We start from the raw sequence: 20335 nt of genomic DNA on the forward strand, positions 1-20335 counted from the left end.
TAAAGTATGTTGAAATCTGCAATCACGCAGGGCTAATAACAAAAATGCTGAGCAACTGTTCAGTTATTTTAGAAAATGTGGGATTGTTTGGCAGTGACAGTAATCTTAAGAGAAATTGAAATCAACCCTTTTCCATCAACTGTAAACCGCCCAATGGTGATGGTGAAAATGTATGTTTAACCCTCCATGCACCAACAAAACATTATTTGTGCAAACGCCTTTACTAAAAGTCTGAAGAAAAAAAAACCAAGTTGTTGCACTCATTTTTCAAAGAGGCACTGTTTTAATAAAAAGAAATCTAAACACATGTAGCAGGATGTAACTGTGATTTATAGCTGTCACAATTAAACATTTCTCTATTAGTATATGTTACTGCCTTATCAAACAATCCCACATTATTCCATTATTTCTTAGTGAATTGCATAGCAGTTTCAAAATGGAAAACCAAAAAAGCACACAAAAACCTACACACAAGAATCAGTAAATAACAGATCAGCAAATCATTTAAAGTGTAGGGAACGCTTTACAAAGGTGGGAGGGGATGAAGGGGTAAAGATTAACACACACAAATAGCAGCTATTTTGCTTAATATTTTCTAAGGTTTACAGAAAATAGGATGACAGAGATTAAGTAAATAACACCTTTAATGTTTTATCAAGAGTGCTAAAAGGAATAAAGTCAACATAAAAGCCTTCGGCAAAGTCATTTTTTACTCGCATTTTTGTAAAATTGCATCTGGAGATGTTTAAATGTCATTAAAATATGCACTGGGTGAACTGGCGGGGCTCAGATTACTGCCAAAAATGGTCTGTGAACCACAGATTCCTTGTGCTTTTCTACATCACCGAGGTTTGCTTTGAGGCCCTTATCTAAACATTTAGCACATCTTTAACAGTCAAAAAACAGCTTTTTACGATTCATATGTCTGCATTGTAATGTGGTACACAAAAGTGATGCCATACTAATTTATTCAACTAGATCTTAAACCAGGAAAAAGAAAAGCAAACCAGTCAAAAAACAAGCAGAAAGCGCTCTAACTTTCTTTCAGTTTGTCTCAGCTATACCAGTGCCAAGAAAAACAAGGTCCTAAGCAATGTGGGGATTTGATTTCAGCAGTGAGGCATTGCAGGAAACAGTGTTCCTCTGAGAGGGGAAGACAGTCTGCATGTCGGCGCACTAAGAAGAGAGCTAAACAAACTCCATTCTGTTTTCGGATTTCAAATAACTACGACGCGAAAATGTAAATGTTTATGGGCAATCATTCTTTGATCATGAAAAATGATAAAAGTGGTAAAAAAGATGGGCTGTTAGAAAATTCCAAATCTTATTTGGTAATCACCGTGCACTAAAAATTCTGCAATTCCACTAAAAAAATCTGACACCATCCAAATTAGGTGCTGGAATCCATTAGTGTTAAGTTCTGTTCTAATGTCTAATATTTAAACAGGGAGAATTCACTGAGGTTAACATGCTAGTTTTAACAGAAAGACTGATGCCTTTTGCATATTGGCTGCCTTTTTGTGAGGCAGTGAGAGTCACTTTAAAAAAACAATATCTTCAGGTTTAATTTCAGAATATGAAAGCCCATGTTTCAGGGTAGACTATATAAAAAATATAAACCGAGTGCAGCTTACATTACATAAACGTCACATACAGTAAAAGACAGATTACAGAAGAAGGCCATTTCAACCATCTATCTCATTTTTCTGCCTGCCTTACACTACTACACTATAAACTATAGGATTGATCTAGAATGTCCATTATGTTACAATCACACAATTTGGCGATTTTCTATCAATTTTCATTTGTTTATAAGCTATCTACATCAAATTTAGCTTGACTCAGCTTCGACTTTTAAGTGCCTATGCTATGATTTTTTTCTTCCTGTTATTGTATTGTAATACAAAATAATAATAAACTTGATTTTATATAGCGCATTTTAAGGTATAATCTGAAACTGCTTTCCAGTAGGTATAAAAAAGGATAAGGATAGCAAATTACAAAATGAGCATACGAGAAACACAAGCCGTTAGAGGTGCAGCGGAAGATACACAGTTACTAGAAATGGAGCAGACACGGACACTAATTAAATAAAAGTAAAAAATCTGAAAAGAAAGGTTTTGAGTCTAGATTTAAATGCCCTCAGGGTAGGTGAGTCTCATATCCCTGTGAGTTCCAGAGCTTTGGGACACAGCAATAGAAGGTCTTGTCACCCCTAGAATGTAAACGAACTTGAGGGACATCTAGAAGACCAGGGTCAAACGAACAAAGGTTGCAAGGTGGGAGTAAATAGATAATAAGTCAGATAGGTACTGAGGTGACAATCAATGTACGGCCTTATACAGAACATGCGCATGAGGATTTTGAAGTCAACTAGAAACCTGATAGGAAGCCAGTGCAAGGACTCCCAGTGAAGTATAAAGATTAATCCTGAACTTATATCACCTATGGTTCTATTTCATTATGGATTTCAAATACTTTTATACATACAAAGATTACAACATTGCAGGGCCCATTTGTATATGTGGCATGTGGTCATTTCAAACTCTTTGTATTAATTTACCATTTATTAAATCATACATGTTCCGATCCACTTTTTTTACGCAGGTTAATTTATTGTTGTGGAATTGGCAGAATCTTCCTTTTATCTTTCTTTCAGTGGAACTACTATTTACAGTGCCTCTGGAACTCCTAAAGGGTTTATTGAAACTCTGAAACAATGTATGGACATCCGTGAAGATTTCCGATCCAACTGTCATACACAGCATATGCTCTTTTACCTGATCATGAATCATGGGGGATGTGAATGTACTTCTTTACACTCAGGGTTGTAAATGACTGGAACAAGCTGCCTAGTCATGATGCTGAATTCAAAAAATGGATCGGAGCCTCAGAACAATAAGGTATTAGCAATAAGACAATTTTGATGGTCATACAGTATATTATTTTACAGTATATTACAATTTACTGAAGATGAGTTACCCATTTAGGGCAGTTCTTTGTTTTGTCTCATTGAGTCTTCTGCATTTTACAGATTATATAGACTGCAGTACAAGTTATGCACCGAAAGCCAAAGAAAACTTTAGAAATGGATTTTAACTGGGATGGACCTCTGAAACTTTGGTGCGATATCCTTCACTGAAAAGAAATGGATATGTGCTATGTAGAAAATACTGTAGATTTCCTGTATGTTTTCTTCAGGTTACATTTCAAAGTATGATAAACCAGAAACATGAGTATAAAAAAGAACCTTAACACTGCTCATAACTTTGTGATGTCAATACTGTAAAAGATAATGTTCCCATATGTGTCTAATTAAGCTGATAAAAAGGCAAAAATGGTTCAAGCTGCTGGACAGCTATATTCTTATCATTCGTGCCTGAGAGACGTGACTGTGAGAGAAAAGTCAATGGATTTTTCAACAAACCCTTCTTCTGCTGTCTGTTAAGAACACAACTGAAAATAGCAGGACAAGCTACAGTAAATCTATCAAAGATGCACGTAAAAAACATTTTTTCTACAGAAGACAGATTTGCTTTTCTTGGCAACTGGGTTGTAATACAAGGTCTTCTTAGAAACTGATAGCATTACAGCTGCAGGATTTGGGCCATTAACGTTACTCATTGTTAAACCTTCACTCTTTTGCTTTCTTTTTTCAAAGTAAAAAGGCAGTTTTAGAAAGCCTATACCACAGGTTGGAGATTTAACAAGATTTAACTACACCCACTTCTCCCATAATGCAGCAGTTATAATCATACATATTATGCAGATGTTCTTGCCATAAGTACAGACAATGCAAACCATATTACATGAGACTGCACCAAAAGCCCAATTGTACTTAAAGGGTGCTTTACAATATGGGTTCACTGCTTTAATGGCAAGAATCTGATGTCTTCCATATTTCACTGAAATTCCAAATTAATTGAACTTCTGCACTTTGCACTTTCCTCTGACAGTTATAAAAGAACAGAGACATTTTGGGGTTACTCACAGTTTAAGTGGATGCCACAGAAAAAAAGTTCATTTTCTGCAAATGTTATGCTATTGAATGCAGTTATCTGCCAAGACCCATCACAAGACAACACTGCTTTTGTTTTTTTTTCTTCTTTGATTTCTGACACTGTAAACACTGTTAGCTAAATTCCTCTATCATTCTCCTTTGACGTTGTCTTTTAGCTGCATTGCAGCAGCTACTGGTATAACCACAGCCAGGTCTAGATTCATGACAAATCAAGACAGAACGTGCCCTGTTGAGAAACAGTTACGTAACCATCACCCTTTTTCTGCTGCTGCTTGAAAAACATATTTTTAGCCCGGCATCTAAATTGTGTCAAGACAGACCTTTATTGCTGTCAAGGTGAAAATGTCACAAAAGCTATTATAAAAACATCATAATAAAGAATGACCTGAATAAATGCGAAATATGAAAGGCATATGAAAGTTCTACTAAACAATGAGCACACAAAATTTTTAAATTGATAGATATGTTCTCGTTCCGTAGCAAAACTTTAGAATTACTGAAGACAAAATATGCCAGGAGCTCTAATAAAAGAGACTGTATACTAGGAAGACTAGCATACCTTGCGCAAATAATGACTGCATGCACCCTAAGCCATTAGGCTTTTACATTCGGACTTTATACAAACTGAATCCAAATCCTCAAAATGTAATGTCCTAAACAGTAATGTACTTAACAGCTTGTCAAAGGCATTTCTCACATTTTTCCCCAGGGTGCTGATAGATTCAAATGTAAATCATACAAGGTCTGCACTGTTAAAATAGGCCCTTCTTAAATCTGGGCACCAAAGTAGAGCTACAGCATATTATACTTCAGTTTTACTTACTTGAACATGGCGAAATTTCACTGAGTTTCTATTATCAAGGGCATGGGACTGACAGAAGGTGTAATTTACTAGAAACACTAGTGCAATTAAAGAAAAAAAAACAAGTATGCAGACTTTTTAATTTCCCTTCCTTGCTTCCTTTTAATCCTCACCTCCTGGTTTCTGGCCTCTGTTACTTTCACATTTCCGTTCTGTGTTCCCACAGACAAGCTTCTTTGCCACAGGTCATGTCTGCCTTTCCTGTATGAGCTGTATTTTGGCATATCATGGCCCTTTCCCCATTTGATAATCTTAATGAACCTTTATTTCAAAATTCCTTTGGTGCCAACAAAAGATAATAATAGGATAGCTAGGATATAAACACACAGGGTGCAGCAGTATTATTAGAGTACTGTGTAACATGGCTGGGAACAGATCAGTCAGCACATTAAACTTCTAAAGGTTAGACATCAAGATGCCTTGTTTCACACAGAAATATTAATGGGATGCCCACAACAACAGAGAATGATTATTGAATTCTGTTTTTAGCAGTGGCCTTGGTTTCCTCAGATATTCTGATACATGATCTACAGTAACAGGTTGTGGCAGGAGTGAATAGCAAAATACATCTACTAAATGTCAAGCATTCGGACATACACAGCATACTTCTCCATTTGCGACAGCATTGTTCAGAAAGATTGATCAACCATTTTTAAAGAACTTGTTTAAGTCTGAAGAAGTTGATCAAAAAAGTTAAGGGACAAACTTGTAGCACTATACAAATAGAGCAGAGCTACAAAAAAAATCAACAAGTTACTGATTGTGAAAAAGGAGTCCTCAGCTTCAATAACAGCGGTGGATTAAGGGAATGACTGATTACTATGAAAAAACTGAAAATGTAGTGCTTTGTATTACGATGACTGTAATTACACTGACTTCAACTAAGATATTAATTAATTAGCCAACTGCAAAGGTCTCAAAAGAGTATCTAAACTGATAGCTACTTCTTTGTTTCTTAATTGTGCTTGACTTTCCTCTAACAAAGCACAGCAGAAATTATGCTTTAGCGTAGCCTTGGAATCGTTTTTAATAAGATCATTGTTTTAGCCTAATTACTTCACTGTCACTTCACTAATCTGTGCAAAGAAGCACAATGTAATGTTACATTAAAAATCTATATTAGTATTAAGTTAAACTATTCATTCTCATTACACACATCAAGGGAATTGGATTATCACTAATTTCTATTCAATTTTCTACCCATCAGTTGCCTTTAAATGCACATAACATCAATATCAGTAAGAACATTTTCAGTCTTTACAACAGATAGTAATGTTAACTATCATGCCAAATCTCTGTACCATATAGGCAACGGTAGATAGGAAGAGAACTCTAACTAGAGTTGACTCTAACTGTCAACTCTAAGGTTGACAGTATTGAGTTATAGATTAGGAAGGGATTACACAATGAAAATACCATCCAAAACCAGGAAAAGACAGACTCATTTGTGTTATGGTAGTGGTAATCATACAGACAGTACTATTTACAGACTCATTAAGAACATACAGTAAGTATGTAAGAAAGGTAACAAATGAGAGGAGGCTAATCTGAAAGAGATCACTTCAATATAAGAACTGCACTGAAAGACTAAGAATTTCAGTATTATACTGTTGCAAATTAAGACAGCCAAGGATGCTGTGATGAAACTGGAAAATTTAATGACAACACCAAAATGACCGTCATCTTTGACAAAACACCATTTTAAGCAGACTTTACAGAGTAAACTCAGTTTTATGCTTATCTTTCAAACAGACATTAATGTTGAAATATAAAAACACAGGTGGTCCCTAAAACAATTTAATAATTGTTCCCTGGACCAGACCAAAAGACTGTGCTATTCACAAGCACATGCAACTAAGAAGACATCACGTAGTTCACTCAAATCTTTCCTTTATATTTCTTATTTCAGTGAACGTCTTCAAAATTAGTCTCTTCATTTACTGTTCTATTTTGCGCTTCAAATGTCCTCCATAGTTTTTAGACATTAGGAGCAGCTTCGCCAAGCATGAAATTTACCCTTCAAAATTCAAAACGTCATGTTATTAAAGTATAAAATCCTTGAAGGTCTTATCTCAAAAAGAAGTTAGCATGTTAAAAAATAGAAATGAATGAACTGCTTTCTCATGGAAAATTCTAATGCATGGTATTTTTTTCAATATTGTATCTAGAAAACAAATAATTTCTAAATGACAGCTTTCAATGTTAGAGCAGATTTTAAGAAAAAGAACTGGACATGTTTCACTATGTCCAATGATGCTATTTAAATTAGTGTGACTGAAATTAAAATCTGAGGCAGTGTGACATGATTAAAAGGAAAAACGTTTGGAGTGCTCCAGGTACAAAGACATCTTGACACAACACTGCAAAATAGGACAATCATGATGATAATATCCTTGACATGACACGCAAAAAAGGAAACACACCGTTTATACCAAATATAAGCTGTCATTAAAAGGAAAAACCTTTGCAAAATGCACAGAGAAGAATTATAAGCCACAAATGTATATGAGCACAGAGAACCGAGGGTTGTTCTCATGAATTAAGAGTGCCATGGTTGCAGAGCACTTACTGTAGAACAGTTGATTGACAAATCTTGGTTTCCAAGTTCAATGCCAGACTAAGACATGTTCTGTGTAAAGAATGAATGTTCTTGTCTTATTTACAGTTCATGGGTTTTCATTGGGTTTTCCCATATGCGCCTAACTTCTTAGTGTATGCTACTGGTGTAAACCAGTTAATTACTGACAACAACTTGTGCTTGTGTATGTCCAAGAGCCCTTGTACTTCGCAGGCAGTGTATTGTGTGACCCTTTTCAGGTATTGGTTGAAAAGACTGACAGTCACAAATTCCAGCTTGACTACTAAACTGTTCGACTGCTGGCATTAGAACAAATTTACTTTATATTCAGAGACTTAAACATGGAAAAAGACATTACTTGCTCCACAGTAACATATTCTTTAGCAAGATCCAGAAGGGTCCTCAAGGTTCACGATCCATGCCAGTCTGTACCCTCTCCTAAAGTGCCCATTTTAAGAGTGTTGCGGCCTGGTGAAATTAATTTTCACTGCGTACCCACCCAGAGGGTTACAGGGGAGCCGGAGCCTATTTTGGCATACAACTGGCACAAGGCAGGATACACCCATCATAGGATGCCAATTCATTGCAGGGCAGGAACCATTAACCTTAATTCACAATTCAAACTGATTTCATTTGCTGCACAACCTAGAAGCATTAGAACAGCAATTTCATGTTTAACTGTATTATAATTATTGTTGTTGTTAATAATAATACTCGTAAAATGCAAAAAACAGATCTATATGTTTAGCTCCTTACCAAAAATTATATTACCATATGCTGACAAAGCTATTGAACATAATTCATGAACTGAAAGAGTCACGGATGGCTTGTCTTGCCCTATCATACCAAATTACCTCTTAGTAACTAAAAAATAAAATTTCACAGGCAATTTAAAATGTATTTCTAGACATAACTGTCAGAGCAGTCCTAACATTCTGTTCTGTATGTTATTACAATGACCAACTGAATGAGAACACATAGAATATTTGGGTAACATAGCCCCAGCAATTAAAATGATACATTATATATTAAAATTCTAAATGTTTAATACATTTATTTTTGTTGGAGGTATTAATCTGCTTGTAGACCTTTAAAGAAATATTTCATTATATTAATTACCTTCTTTCTGTGGCCTGATAAATTTTTAGAACAGTGGAAATACATATACACATAAATGCACCCTAATTATTAATATTCTTAAGCATACACAAGCAAAATAGCAATACCTTCTAGCCTAATCTAGGCAGACCAGGCAATGCTGTTATGATTCATTACGAATATAACAAAATTGATTAGAATTAAATAAAAGAGTCTCATTATCCAATCTGTAACTCATTCTGTTACAATTATGTTTTTTTGTTCCTATTTTACTTGGCGTATGAATAAACATATAAACAGCAGTGTATACAGTACATAATACAGTACATGTATCCAAATATATGTTGAAATATGTCTGTAAGTGTTTGCTAAATAAATAATACATTCTCCATAACAAATCCACAACAAAAGGAGTTTAAAATCCTACAGAAGCCCTAAAAATGGCAATAGAATGGAGCACTGCTTAGAAATTAACATTTATAACCATAACTGCAGGGAAAACCTACAAAATCTCCAAAAGGCTTAGACCACCTGATAACATTATCATACTGTATGTTGACTGAGATACCAATCAGATCTGACCTATGTCTGCCCTCTCTGGAACTGAATTATGCCCATACTATTTACTGTACTATTACTGACCAATTCAAAACTACATAAAGGCACTCAGCACTAAGTGTTTCTTCAAATCGATGAAAGGAAAATAGTTTCTAATAAGTGAACTGCTGTTTTTTATGTTGAAGGATAAAATAACAACAGACAACATAACTTTCCACCTATGTTTACCCTTACCTCATATCAGAGCATCTCAATAACATTCTCTATTCATGCTATTAAATGCGGCCAGCCAAAAACAGATTACTGAAACAGTAATGTCATTATCTTTTTCAGTTTTGTGGTTTTACAACACAACTTTAAACTTCAAAAGCCACAGTGGTATAAAAGACGAACACTTCATTTTACAACACCAGATATTATGACAGGTGTGAAACTTTGATACAGTATGTAGGAAATCCTAGTTATTTTCTAGTCAATCGCTTTGTTCTTATAAGAAAGGTTGCACATGAGGATGGTATTAGGTCCATCAGGTTTTATATGGAAAGCTTTTTTGTTTTTTATTTGGAAAGCTTTGCAAATTTGTGCACTATCTTTGTACAGGGGGTATGCTAAACTTCTCTATATCGTTTTAATTTTACCATATTTGTCTCAAAATCTTAATTATAGACAACCTAGTATGTATGTGGGGATGTGCATGGCCTATAGTAGTGGGTATGTCTCTGAACTCACAACTTGTAGATTGTGGGTTCAAGTCTCTGCTGTTGACACTGCTGTTGTACCTTGAGAGAGGTACTTCACCCCAGTTGCTCCAAACCACTCAGCTGTATAAGTGGTCCCTGCATTTCTGGGGGTAACCCCTACTGACAGACTCACATCCCATTGAGGGGGGGTCACATGCTATCTATTCTGCATAATACCATGGAAGTCAGGATAGGTTCTGGCTCATTGAGACACTGCGATTATGGTATGGAGTCTGGCATGGACCTTATTTTTACCTAGAGCTTAGAGTAAATAATATTTACATGTTCCAGGCATTTATATCTATTTATGTTTAATAAGCAGCACTGTATTTTAATTTTAAAACATGCCAGAAGACAGTTTTGCTCCACAGCATTCTGAGCTGTACTGAGGTCCTTGTTTGTAGTGGCAAATTTCCTGGTGCTGACTTCCACACTAACAGAAGAGCATGTGTTGGAAATTTGCAGGCGGTTGATGTTGATTAAGCTGGGCATGACATTTTGAGACCTCTGCTGTGTCTGACTGCAAATAAAGACATCATCCATTAGGGTATGAATTTTGCAGATCATGGCATTAAGGATAGGTTATTAGACAGCAACAAAATCTTGAATCAGAGAAATACCCTACACTGTACATTGAGGAAGCACAAGACAGTGTATATAATTCAGATCTTTCACATTCTGACAAAAACTTGTCCAAATACATTACGATTACTACGCGATCATTTGACAGCATATTCAAAAACAAAACACAAAAAAATCCCTGATGTTACATGTTCTTATGAAATAAGACAATATCAAACCTTTTTTTTCAGTGTCAACACTGGTTTGATAATAATACATTACAGCACAAGACAGTTTTAACATACTGTATATTAGAGATTTTCTGACTTTTTACAGGATCTACAAATATCTTCTGAAATGTGAGCAAACTATTACTTCCAAATTTACTTTTAGTTTTAGGTCAGCTTTTAAATGCTTTACAAAATGCACAGACATTAATTTTGTACCTCAGACTGCATGAATGTGGTATGGACTAAGATTTCTGAATATCACTGCCCTGAATAAGAACTTAAAAGAAAGACTATCTATATACAGTATTCTCTCTTGGTTGCAAACTGACCTGAAATTTCATTCCTATTCTATTACTTAGCATAATAAACATGCATGGCTATATTTATAATGTACAACAATAAGATGTGCTTTTCTTACTAACCCTTGAAAGTCACCTTGAGTATTAATGGCATGGACTCTAGGGTGCTAGAGTTAAGTCTGGGCTGGGACACATTATATGTAGAGTTTCTATGTTCTCACTTTGTTCATGTTTTCTCATGGTATTGCTGTTTCGTCTTTTCTCCCAGTGATATGTAAGTACAGTAAGCAGATTGGCTGTGCTAAACTGCATGGTCAATCCAGCACAGGAGATCAGCAAGTGTCTTGTCAGGGTGGAGGATAAGTTACTCATTGATTTAGAAAAATTAATCATGTAAAGAGGAGAAAATTAAAACTAGGCCAAAAAGGCCTCAGTATGGTACCCATACTCAGATATGGAAAAATGCAAATACATTAAATACATTAAAGGAACAAGTAATAGGTTTATTCCATGCTGAAAAGAGAAGAGAGAACACACAACGTTTCAGCTGTGGAGCCTTCTTCAGGGCTCTCTCTTCTCTTTTCATCATGGAATAAACCTATTACTTGTTCCTTTGCAGACTACGCATGCTGACGCAGCTACCCACCTGAACCATTAAATACATATACTGTACATAGTTATTACTTAAATTACTTAAACTTCATTCATCTTTCCGTAATATTTTGTCCTCCTCCTTTCTCGAATGTTTACATAAGCAGTGCATAAGTAAATGCCTATCTATAATTTTCTTCAGTTTCACAACTGGAATCAAAATTGCCTCCCAAGGCTTATTGCTGTGGTGTGGATATCATGAAAACCTGTTCACTGGCATAACATCAAACATGTTTCTTGTCTTTCTCCAAGTTCAAAACTGGCATTTTCTAGGTCACCAGGGACCACCTCATTAGAACTGGTCCACTGAACTTTACATTTCCCCAATCTGTTTTTACTCAGCAGTTGGGGGAATATGTCTTACTGTGTACTGAATTATAGCACAGCCGGATTGGTTATTACATGCAGGATATTTTCAAATTCAATTTTCACAGAATTCTTGCATATGTAGATATTTTAAGCTCAGATGTTGCTACTGTCGACGCTGTGAAAGTAAGCATAACTTGGTTCATAGTAAATTACAGTGAAGTCAATTCTTCAGCCCTCCTCTCATTCCCCTACACTATCTCACTACGACAGTCCTAAGAAGTAGTTTTCTTTTATGACAATGAACATTTCCTGAAATTCTAACAGATTTACCAGTTAAGAAAACTACTCAACCAAGAGGTCTGCATGTAAAATAAAACACCAGACAGCAAAAGCTAAAGAGACATATGTTTCCAGTAACTCTTACCAGAAGTAGATATTCGCCATAACAACAAAATTAGAGTTCATTAATATTCCACTGTTGGATGGAAACAATGTTGCAAATGTTCAGCTGCAATTATTAGATTTTGCCCTTTTTCTCTCAGCTTTTCTTTTTTCCTGTAAATTACTGCAATTATGTATCTGACCATGCCAAATGGAAGCAAATGCTCACTTTAATTATTTAAAGGTAATTTTGTGATTTTGTGTACCAAACAGGAACTGAAGTTCAAAAAACATTGACAGTATTCCACAACAGGCCTTGTTTTTAGTGACTTCAAACTTCAGTGACGTAACACATTTTTACTTAATACAGAAAATGCAGATTTTAACAAAGCCAAACAGATGAGGCAGCAATAGGTAACGTTTATTATAAATGTATAAATTTATAATTTTAGGAAAATGCACCAAACTGCTTTAAAAAAGCTCACCATTAATACAATATATCCCACATTTTGTTAAAGCTACCGCATTCATTTATTTACACCTGTGACATTACACAAATATGCCTTTACTTATATGATATCAGGGAGCTATGAGAGCTGTAAGTTTGAAACACAAAATACTGTAATAACAAAAAACACATCAAGCTAATATATGTTACTTAGCTGAAGTCTAAACAGTCTTTTTAACTACTCAAAGTTTGAATTAGATGAGTTTGGTGGTCTGTGGAAGTCTGTCACATTGATCACAGTAGACCACACAATCAGCCCAGTGAAAGGCTTTGGTGAATGTAAGCATGGGTTCAAAACAATTGTAGATGTGCTTAGATAAGCATAACGAGGGAATGTCTCTTCAGAACAAAGCTTGGACATACCAGCAACAAAGTGTACATATCTGAGCTGTTGTGAGCACACAAAGGGGTTTAGCCTGTGGTACCACCTCCACATCCTATTTAACAACCAGTGCATCTACTGAACTATGGAGAGGACAAAAAAAGTTCTAGTGAACAATATTATTACTAATACTAAACTTTACTAAGATGATGGCCAAAGCACGACGCCTTAAATAGAAATTAATTGTACTTGTATAGTATTAAAACTACTGAACTATTTGAGTTAATAATGAAGGTCTGGGAAAAAGACAATCCCTCTCTTCCATCAGTAAACTCTTTACCATATCATTACAGATAATTTGGATGCATGGGTTTCTCCAAAGACAGTCCAAAGACATACAGTATTGCCAGGTTAATTCGTTTCTGGGAAAATGGGCATGTTTGTGTCTGTGTGCCCTGCGATGGACTGGCGTCCCACCGAGGGTGTATCCTGCCTTGCATCCATTGCTTGCCGGGATGGGCTCTGGCTCCTCATTACCCTGTATTAGACAAAGTGGTTAGAAAATGGATGGATGGACGGTTTTTCTTGCCTGCGACTACTGCTCCAGCAGCCTCTGCCTTTCTTTACCATATTCTACCACTGCAGTAGCCCCTTGGTTCACCTTTCTCAGGGGTGCTGGACTCCTTGTGCATACGGCCAGGTGTCATCACTTCAGATAAGTGCTGAAAGTCAAGAGACACTCTAAACACATTTACAGTACTTATACGTTTTTCCTGACACTCTCTCTTAAAAACATTAAGGGGTAAAATAGAACAAGCAAAGATCTACTTACATGGTTCAAATTTTTTAGAAGCGAAAAAGATATTACCTTTCAAGCTTTCTGGAGATCTGCTACAGTAAAACCTCTCAACTCGAAATGCCTGCCTTATAAAAACCCATCATCTACATGCACATACTATATATGCTTGAACTTAATACCACTAAGATTGTTGCACATTAATATCGTCTAAAGCTTCAGTTACAGCAAAATGTCTTTAAGTCTCATATTTTCCAGTAATAGACACAATGATACCCGGGTGCAGACTTTTTACAGCAAGTAACAAAGTTTTAAATGTACATGTGATATTTCCAGCGAGCCCTTTTCTTCTTTTTCTTTTCTTTCTTTTTTTAACACAATACTCTTTTCAGGAGGTGCACACCAACTGCAGACTGGTCATTAGAACTGAGCTGAAAACCAAATGGTCTCAAGCGTGGTAATGTAAATCAGCCTTTGTCAGTTCCCTAAAGACGGAAGACGTGGAAATTCTTTTGGCACCTATCTTGGAAGAATAATTACTGTCTTAAAAAAGGCTAAAACGTGTATAGTTTATGCTGCAAGAGATTCTTTCCGAAGGAAATAACATAAACCTGCTAAGGTCTCCTTCATTTTGTATTTTTCAAGAGTCATAGAGAACATAAAATTATAGTCATATTATACAGTATTCAGCAGTCCCTCTGATACATTACAAATTGGAAAAAAAATATTTCACCAGTAAAATGTAATTATTCGTGAAGAACAGAAAATGTGAAGGCAAAAATAATTATTCTATTTCAAATAATACTTTGGAAATGTCAAATTTAGGAACTTTTCATAGATACATTAAAAATAAAACATTAAATCATCCTTCTTTCTGATAGCTGTAACAACATTGGGGAACAAAGCATACATTCAGATTAAAGAAAAATAATTTGTTTGGTGGTTGATGATTTTCATTAAACTAACATACTTGGGACAATCCTGTAAAGATTCATACAAATTTGTGCATTACGTGATTTTTTGTGTTATTTTAGGAGACTGTAGGGTTTGATACCTAGTTCTTTTTGACACAGTCATTACACCCTTGTTGTTAGTCTTATGCTGTATTTACACTGCAGTTAACTTCAAAGAGTACTCCCTGAAAAAAAAGACTACCACCCCTGTTCATAAATTTAACAAGCAGATTACCATCCATAATATCAATTCAAAACAAGCCATGCAAAAAGGGACTTAATAGACAGCATTTAACATACTGCTGGTAGGTTTTATGAAAAGAGAACTGACAAACTGTTTGACTCAACAACAGGCATGTTCTCTTGGGTTATCCAAACAAAAAAAAAACTCAAGAGAAGGCTTTAGTGTTCAGTTATGTCATAGCCTATACCAGACTGTAATGTTTTCAGTTACTGTAAACCATTCAAATTCTCAAAGGAAAGACTAAACACATTTTAACCCTTGTGAGCTACTCAGTTCATGTTATCCATGTTATTCAATTCAGTGCAGAAAAATGGCTTTCAAAGGATTTCACGGATATTTTAAGTTTTGAGGCATAATCTCCAATTTTTATAAGAAAGTAACTTGAGGTTTCAGTTTTTAGATATTCTTTTGATTCCAAATAAAATGATAATATCTAAATATAAATAGCCTTTTTAATTACATCTATATTGTTAATTACAAAATCTTTTCATCTTTTCATTGACAGAACTGACATAATGTGACTGAAAGCTTTAACAAGCATTCTTTGTTTTCAGTTGCTGAATAATTTCTAAAATTTTGGTAATGAAATATATATATAATATTAACAGAATTATATACATGTGATGATAACTAACCTCTACTATTACTGGATCTTAGTAACAAAACTAATCCTGATCATAGCCTGAACCCATACCACAATACTTTTGAGAATGTAAAAAAGGATGCAAATGAGAGAAACCCATCTTGCTTGCATGGAAGTTACAGTACTTAAAAAACATGTTAATAGAATTTAAATAGATTTTGGTCATACTTCCTAAATTGGGACCCAATGTTTAGCTTGACCAGGACACAAGTATGAAAACACAGTACTATACATACAGTAAACAGCTGCACATATCAGGCTTTAATTACTGCATCCTCATTTTATTCTAGCCTTGTACCACAGCAAACAGGATCAAAGCATTGCTAGTTCAATGCCTTCCTGTTAACAGGAATTGACTCTGCTGTTCATGATTTTAATACAGCATTGTGAATTAATTAGAGATAGGCGAATGCATAGTTAAAATTTGGCATATTCAGAGTGAATAAAAAGCTGTATAAAATTAAAAGGCTAAGTGAGTTAGTGAATCATGTGTTTGTGGGTAAATGTTGCATGTCAGTTCCAGCTGTACAGGCCTTGACCTTGTGATAGGAGACATTTAATCAAGCACAAACACCAACACAACCAGGTTTTTAACAAAAGCAACAAAAGCAAACAACAATAAAAGGTATGATGTCACTCAAGCCAAGGCTAATTTGAGAACTGTTTTGTATGAAGTTCTAAAGTGGCTAGCCATCTGCGCGCATTCTGTAAAAAAAATGTTAGCATGATTTAAATCAGTTTGTATTTTTTTCAAAATACAATTTAATGTAATGCAGAATGTAAAAATGTTTCTGCATAATTACTTTGCCATTGAAAAATAGCTTAAACACATATGTCGTGAAAGCATTTCATACTGAAAAATACACTCTACAGAAGGTGTTCTCCCTTCCCCCAGAACCATCTTTAGCTTTAACTCATTTCTTGTATATTCAAAATAAATTAAATTCATTATAGCAAAACCACAGCTTTAAATTCAGTCCCCATACACTGTAGAACCACATTAATCAAGAATGATGACATCTCAGAAAATAAATTTGAAAATCAAACCAAACTTCAATGCTAGGAATCAGAATCTGTTTCAAGTAATTTCAGCACGATAGCACAAAAACTAGTATGAGAAACCAGTAAGTATTTTCGCATCTGACAGTATTTACTATTTGGAGTCTAAAGTCTGCCCTCCTAGAGCTACTGTATCATATAATTTTATTTATGGGCCAAAACAGAACTGGTTTCCGCCTACTTCTTTCAGAAACAGTTAGTCACCCAGAACTGCAAGGATACCTACTGTAAGTCCTCGTTTTAAAATGATATTTGTGGTAAATTCATAACGCAAGTATACAGTATTGCAAGATCTAAGTATTACATGTAAAGCTTTTATAAACCATATGTAAGTAATCTTAACATTCACTACAAACAAATCAGCACTTTCAGTTACAGTACATCTTCCAGGTTTTATTTGCAGTCTCTTTGCACACAAGGGAAGACTTGAAGTCAAAGCACACCACGACATTGAAGGAACCTCATCCTTTCCCCTTTAATAACCTCCAAGGCTAACCTTGTCAAGGCTGACTTTGTGGGGCTTTTCAATTATGGTAACAGACTATGCTGAGTCATGTTTGGCAATAAGCTGTAGGAAAGGCTAGAGAGCTGATTCAACTTTATTTCACATTTTACTGTAGTTACAGTACAAGTAAATGGACTCCTTCAAAACTCATTGTTTTGGCATCAGTTTTCTTACTTGCATTTGGTTTAATGTTGTAGATTTCCGAAGGATCTTAATTTTTTCCATTTGATGCTGACTGCATATGCATTCTTGAATGAATTTTAGGTGTTGCTAAGGTAAGACATTTCACAAGTGAACACGGTCAAGGCGTTCTGACATGATGACTGTCATCTGTCAATGTCTTCAGTTCAGCTCTGCAATGTTGTGCATCGATTTTTGATTCTAACAACACAATGATGGCTCTACTCTCGTCTTGTCAGTAAGCAGCAATCATTAATTCATGTCAGATAAGAATAAAGGAAATATTTTGATTTTGAAAGAAAAATATAGTTAATCTTGCTCAACAGGCACTTGTTGATATAATAAGCCATGTTCATGTGGATAATATCTTACATTACACTAAAGTTAAGAAAACTCTTATTGAATGTTGTTGTCTTCATAAGGCTGGCATGTCACACATATTCATATAATGATGTTAAATATTTTTAGAAATTTGACTGTTAGATATAGAGAGTATAGAGTGACACAGAAATCTGTCAGTCCACGTTCATGATAGGTGTACAGTAAGTAGATTATTGTTCAGTGAAATCTACACTGCAGACTTTTCAACAAAACACTCTCAGACATGGCTAATCTCATCTTGCTCTGGTTTCAATATATTCCTAAAACTGCAAGGAATATTTGGTTCCTCACGCCTAATGCGACTTGCTGTAAATCCAATCTTAACCAAGTTAGAAGTTCCAGTTGGAAATTTGGCAAGTATAGCATTTAATTGCAGCATCCAGCAATTTTCCCCACACAGCAAAACTAAATTCTGCTTCATCATAATAAAAGCTGTTTAGCGTTTTCAAACAAAAAGGCAAACAAGCCAACTTTGCTAAAAACTAAAACTGAATTCCAGCCAAAAATGTTATACTTTATTTAATTAGACCCGAAGTCTGAATTAAGTGATTTTATTACCTTATAAAGGCTAATTACCAATCTAAGGGAAAACTGATGAAAACAACTCAATGCTGGTTTCATGAATCACTCTTTCAAAAAATCTGAACCACAGATTTTCATATACAGTACATTTATTTGGCATAAGTATAATACTAATCCATGTGCCAGCTCTGTACCTCTGTAGCTTTAGTATTAAGAGCTTCCTTTCCCCAACCGAAAACCAATGGATACAGTAAAAAAAAAACTACTGGCTCTGGGTAAACAGTGAAAGTCCAGTTAAAATAACATAACATCTGTATATGGAGCCAAATAAAACTGAAAGATAGAATCCTGTCGTACAAAGTCTTTTGTGTCAATAACCAACTGCATTTAAAAGCCAAAGCCTTTAAGGCAGTCCTTTCTTCCTTTAAAAGGAGATGAATTTTTTTTGCAATTTTCTCCTAAACCAGGTTTGTAAATGAATACATCATAAAGGAACAGTTTGTTCTGGAGATCATTCTGTGTATCTCCAGCCATTAAATGAAAGTTTTGACAAGGCCCATGTCATCATAGAAATGTTTACAATATTAGTTAAATAACTAGAAAAAAATCAATTTAGACTGCTTCAGGTATTTATGCAACACATCGCCTAACAAGATACTGTATGAAATCATGTCATTCAGGCAAATTGCACATTGGCTGTGATTTCTCTTGGCTTTTACTTGATAAACTACGGGGAGTGAGAATAAGAGGTGCTTTTTTACACCGAAGTCTGTAGGAGCCTGGACCTTGTTACACAGCCATTTTGACAGCTGATTCCATGGCTTTCAAGGTGAGGTCCTTGGATCATTTCAGCTACTAACAGCCCAATGAGCTGAATGGATTGAGCAGCACTCCTCTGTAACCACTCTCATGTTCTCAACTATATAAGTAAACTTTAAGATGGAAAACAACAAAAGCAAAAATGTTTGCCCCAAACATGTTTTTCTTCACTTTCCTACAGTTGGTCTACTGCGTGCTTGAAATCACGTATTTGCTCTCCTCGATGCGTGAAAGGCAAATTTGAATAAGTGACTTATTTTCCAATGTGTTTCAGGATAAGGAGGGTAGGTATATGTTTTGGTTGTGGTGACTTGTAGGAGCACATCTGTTTGTGGGAGGCATTGGATCAGGAGGAGGAAAAAAAAACAGAACAGCTTTCATACTTTCTATATGCATACCTTTAAGAATAAATGCAGCCCAATAACATGTGGTTCTCATTTTCATAGCTAAGCACAAGTGATAATGTTTAAAAAATATTTTCACAAGCAGCCATTTAAGCTCCTTTAAAATAATAAAAAGACTGAAGAAGTACTAAACTGAAGCTTAATAACTAAAATGCAAGAAGAATGAATGTAATTTTGAGAAAAAAAACATCCTTATTTCAAGAAATCAGTTTCATTCCATTGAAAACTGAGTCAAAACAAAAACCAAAGTATTTTTTGATCAACTGCCCTCTGTGTAGTCTTACCTTTTTATACTAGGAGTGACTAGACACATTGTGTTATAACTGTGTTGTCAAATGGTATCTATAAAGGAAAAAATCTATTTAAGTTTTTCCCTTCCCTTCTAAAAGATATTAAAGTTCTAACATTTTAAGAAATAAAGAATTAATACTGTATAGGCGTGTGTTGGAGCTCACATGAATTGCACAAACATGAACTTAAGAAATCAGATAAAAACTAAGCCAAGATGTGCCATGGGACAGCTGCAAAGTAGAAAAAAAGCATCACATTTCTTGGCACGTTGTCAAAGAATTTGATAGTCCAACGTTGAGCAACCTGCGCAATGGCAGCTACTTGAGAAGACCGTTCCATTAGAAATCATGGAATCATACATCATGTGCGCAGCTTTTTATGAATAGAACTACTGAAAAGGGCCTTAAGGAGGACATGAAA

At 35.2% G+C, this 20335-nt stretch overlaps 1 protein-coding gene and 1 non-coding gene across 3 annotated transcripts in view; both read right to left on the reverse strand.

Annotated features, from left to right (window-relative positions):
• The window catches only part of pdzrn3b (PDZ domain containing RING finger 3b), a 111856-nt gene that overhangs the window by 70123 nt on the left and 21398 nt on the right, over positions 1-20335 (reverse strand). The gene's annotated exons all lie outside the window — the stretch shown is intronic.
• LOC148835215 (U6 spliceosomal RNA) lies at positions 9673-9777 on the reverse strand. Its single transcript, XR_016091168.1, has one exon. It is a non-coding gene; the product is annotated as a U6 spliceosomal RNA (small nuclear RNA).

This window comes from Atractosteus spatula, chromosome 5 (assembly GCF_055471065.1).
Source record: "Atractosteus spatula isolate fAtrSpa1 chromosome 5, fAtrSpa1.hap1, whole genome shotgun sequence".
NCBI lineage: Eukaryota > Metazoa > Chordata > Actinopteri > Semionotiformes > Lepisosteidae > Atractosteus > Atractosteus spatula.